The 4,573-nt window shown below is 39.0% G+C and overlaps 1 pseudogene; it reads left to right on the forward strand.

The window, feature by feature from the left end:
* Nucleotides 1-3,845: 3,845 nt before the first annotated feature.
* LOC102860061 lies at nucleotides 3,846-4,348 on the forward strand (annotated as a pseudogene).
* The last annotated feature ends 225 nt before the right edge of the window (nucleotides 4,349-4,573 follow it).

Consider the following 4,573-nt stretch of genomic DNA (forward strand, 5'->3'; position numbering starts at 1 on the left):
GGAGGGACAGCGCAGGATGGGAAGGCCCTCTATGAGGTGGATTGATTCAGTGACTGGGGTAATTGGATGGGAGTGTCAGAGACAGTGCTATTGGCACAGGACAGAGCAGAGTTTAGGGCTGTTGTACATAGGGTCGCTATGAGTTGCAAGCGACTCGATGACACATAACAACAACAGCATGCATTTGAAATTTGGACAATGGATAAGGAAAAATAAAGAAGAATTGATGTCTTTGTATTTTAGTACTGGTGATGAATATTGAATATACCTATGCAAATGACAACCTATTGACATGGAACTATTCAGCCCTGGCTGCCCAGGGTTCCTTCCAGACTTCTGAACCAAGTACTGGTGACCTAGGAAAAACTTATGGACGTGTCCTATCCTCTAGCTGAAATCATGTGCATCCTTTGGAGTTCCAGGATGCCCTTACTGGTTTCCAAGGGTCCCCTAAGAGAACTGTCTACTCTCCTGCAGCAGAACACTGGCAATCTCCTGGTAGTCAGGTTTCTTTTTCTTTGAAATAAATCTTGAACATTTCTTTTTATTTTCTATTTTTAAGTAGATGTTTCTGTCATTTTTCCTGGTATTTGCACAATATTGTTTCAGTCACATACATTCATACACTTTGTATTTTGTATACTTAATTACTATGCTTATTATAATCCTGTCTTTTCAAATCCCCAATGAATCTTTCATATTCATATATCCTCCTCCACCCACCAACCTCTGCTATCCTAGTTATTCTACTCTCTTCCCCCCCTTTTTTATCCCTTTCTCTCCTTACCTTTCCCCTTTTGAATATTTATACATATTGTGCTCAGTTATCCTATTTTCACAATAAGTCGTCCTTATGTGACTGAGTTATTTCACTCAGCATAATGCTCTCTAGACTCTCCCATGTTATGTAGTATTTTACAAAGTCGTTTCTCCTTAGTGCTGAATAGTATTCCATTGTGTGAATGTAACACCATTTCTCAATCCATTGGTTTTTTTGATGGGCTCTTGAGATGCTTAATTTTTTTTTTTTGTTTTAGTGAATAATGCTGCTATGAACATAGATGTACATAATCATGTCTCAGTTTCCATTTCCTTTGGATATATTGCTAGAAGTGGAATATCTAGGTCATTTGGGATTTCTGTCTTCAGTTTTTTTAAGAAATGCCAAACTGTCTTCCATAGTGACTGTACAATTTACAATCCAACCAGCAGTGTATAAGAGTTTTAATCTCTCCATATCCGCTCCAACATTGATTGTTTGCTGTTCTGTTAAACTTTGCTATTGCTGCTGGGGCAAGATAGTATCTCACTGTTGTTTTGATTTCCATCTTTTTGATTTCTAGTGATTTTGAAGATTTCTTCATGTGTTTGTTAACTATCCTAATGACTAAGCCACCCTATGAACAAAAGGCCTGAAGCCTTTCTATAACTATCTACATTTATCAAAGTTCATGGAGTTTCCAGAGACATGTTGTTTAGGAAGTGGATGTCACCCCTGCTGGAGTTCCTGTAGTATTCTGTAAAATTTAGTTGTGAGACCCTTGTCTGAAATGTCATTGCCAAATGGTTTTTTTCCACAGACTGTGGAATTTATTGGAGAAGGTTTTTTTCTTGTTTCTTTTTTTTTTAATAATTTTAATGAGCATTTACAGAGATTTTGGATTTCCATTCATTCATTGCTGCACTTCTCTCCCCGCCCATCCCTCCTCCCTACCCCCCACGCCATGAGTTCGCTCCTCTATTTCAAAAGTAAAAGAAATACTCCTTCCCTGGTACACAATCCCCCCACACCTCTCCCACCACTCCAAGTACATTCCACTCTGCAACCTTAATTGTGGACTCTTGTGATAACCATAATACCCTATCATACATCGCTTTTAAATTATTCACTCCCTCATCTGTTTCAGTGCAGTATACACAATTTATCCAGTTTTTCTCAGTCTTACCCCAACCCTGATTTTAATTTTTCAAAATTGTGATTTTAATGAAAGTTTACAGAAAAGCTGGATTTTTCATTCACTCATTGTTGGACATTTTCCTCCCTACCCTCCATCTCCAGTTCCCATTTGTTTGTTTATATTAGTTCGCTCACAAAGTTAACATACATTGTATTTCACATAATTCTTCATTCATATTGTTTCATAGAATCATTCCCATGCATTATGTTTTATAAAATCAATCACCATTGGACCTTGCCCATCATTACCCAATCTTTTCAGGACCCCACTGGATCCTTCCCATTTCCTTTACCCCCTCTCTCCACCCAGTGAATTGTGCAAACTTGTGCTTTCAGCACTACCCATCCTCACCCTTCTGCTCCCACCCTTTCTCCCCTTGTGTCCTCTTACATGTTTTACCAGTTATCTTCCCATTTTTTACAATAATGGTCTTATGTAGTATTTGTTCTTATGAGACTGAGTTCACTCAGCATAATGCTCTCCAACCTCTTCCATATTATTTTTCAAAATTGTTACTCCTGAAGGCTGCATAGTATTCTGTTGTGTCAATGTACCACAATTTCTTAATCCATTCAGTTGTAGTGAATAACACTGCTATGAACATTGGTGTACAGATCTACGTTTGTGTCTCAGTTCTAATTTCCTTGGGGTATATTTCTAGAAGTGGAATAGATGTGTCATACTGAGTTTCTCTAAGTTTCTATGGTCAACTTTTTTAGGAAATGTCAAAATATCTTCCAGGCTGGTAGTACCATTTTAGAATCCCACTAAGAGTGTATGAGACTCCCTATCTCTCCCCATAATAATAAAAAATCATTTAAAAAAGTTATTTTAAGAAAATGTATTTAAATAATAAAAAAAATTATTTCTTGCTGCCCTGCTAAACTTTGCCACTGCTCCTGGGGTAAGATGGTGCTTCATTGTGGTTTTGATTTGTATCTCTCCTATTGCCAATGATTTTGAGCATCTCTTCATGTGTCTGTTCACTATTCAAATATCTTCCTCTGAAAAGTCTTTCCATGTCCTTTGTACATTTAGTAATTGGATTGTCAGTCTTTTTCTTCTGGAGGCCCATGAATATTCTGGAAACTTTTGTTATAAGACACTTGTCTGAGATGGTATTGCCAAATATTTGTTCCCAGTCAGTAGGTTTTCTTTTCACCCTGTTGGAAAAAAATTGATGAACACAGAGATTTAAGCTTTAGAAGGTCCCATTCATCAATTTTATCCTCTTCAGACTATGCCTTTCTGTCTGTATTTGGCGGTTCTTTTATACCATAGACTAGGCCTTCTAAGCTTGATCCCGTTTGTCTCTTATGGTTTTAGGCTTTGTTCCCAGGTCTCTGATCCACCTTTAGTTGATTCTTGTGTATGAGGTGAGATGTGGATCCTGTTTCAGCTTTCTACAGGTAAGAATCCAGTTTTTCCAGCACCATTTGTTGAAGAGGTTATCATTTCCCGATTTGGTGGGTTTTATTTCCTTGTCGAATATTACTTGACCATAGATAGAGAAGTCCATTTCCGAGTTCTTAATTCTGTTCCATTGTTCTATGTGTCTATTACCATTACCATACTGTTTTGGTTACTACCTCTGTATAGTAGGTTTTGAGGTCAGGGAGTGCTAAGCCTCTCACTTCATTTTTGTTTCTCAGAAGTGCTTTGCTTTTTTGAGGTCTCTTTCCTCTCCAAATAAACTTGACAATTTCCCTTTCGATCTCTTTGAAAAATTAACTTGTCTGTATTGCAGTTGTGTTAAACATGTAGATTGCTTTTGGTAGGATTGACATTTTCACAGTATTGCGTTTTCTATACATGAACAGGGACTTTTCTTCTTTTTTTAAAAAAAAGTATACCTTTTGCGGTTGCAGCGAGCGCTGAGAGATCGCTATGAAGGCTTTGGGAACACTCTGTGAATACAAGGTGATGGGGCGCTGCCTGCCCACCCACAAGTGTCGGACTCCACCACTTTACCACATGTGCATCTTCGGCCCCAACCATGTGGTTGCCAAGTCCCGCTTCTGGTACTTTGTGTCACAGTTGAAGAAGACGAAGTCTTCTGGGGAGATTGTATACTGTGGGCAGGTGTTTGAGAAGTCCCCTTTGCGCATGAAGAAATTTGGCATCTGGCTGCAGTGGAACCCACAACATATACTGGGAGTACCAGGACCTGATCACCGCAAGTGCTGTTACCCAATGTTACCGTGACATGGGTGCTTAGCATCGTGCCCAGGCCCACTCTGTCTAGATCATGAAGGTGAAGGAGATCGCAGCCAACAAGTACCACTGTCCTGCAGTCAAACAGTTCCCTGGTTCCAAGATCAAGTTCCCACTGCCCCACTGGGCAGCACAAGCCATGGTTCACCAACAAGAGGCCCAACACCTTCTTCTAGTCACAGCCCTTCTGCCTCATCCCAGTCTGCCCAATAAAACGCCTTGGGAATTGGAAAAAAAAATTTTATATCGATTTGAACACAAAATTCATATACATTGTGTTTCATTCATATACATTGTATTTCGCGTATTTCATATGATCATTCCCATACCTTGTGCTTCATAAAATTAATCACCATTGATATATTTCCTCTATTACCCTGTCTTTTCAGGTTCCCATGTCA

Source organism: Elephantulus edwardii, unplaced genomic scaffold (genome assembly GCF_000299155.1).
Source record: "Elephantulus edwardii isolate Elephantulus edwardi_28Jun2011 unplaced genomic scaffold, EleEdw1.0 scaffold00040, whole genome shotgun sequence".
Classification (NCBI taxonomy): Eukaryota; Metazoa; Chordata; class Mammalia; order Macroscelidea; family Macroscelididae; genus Elephantulus; species Elephantulus edwardii.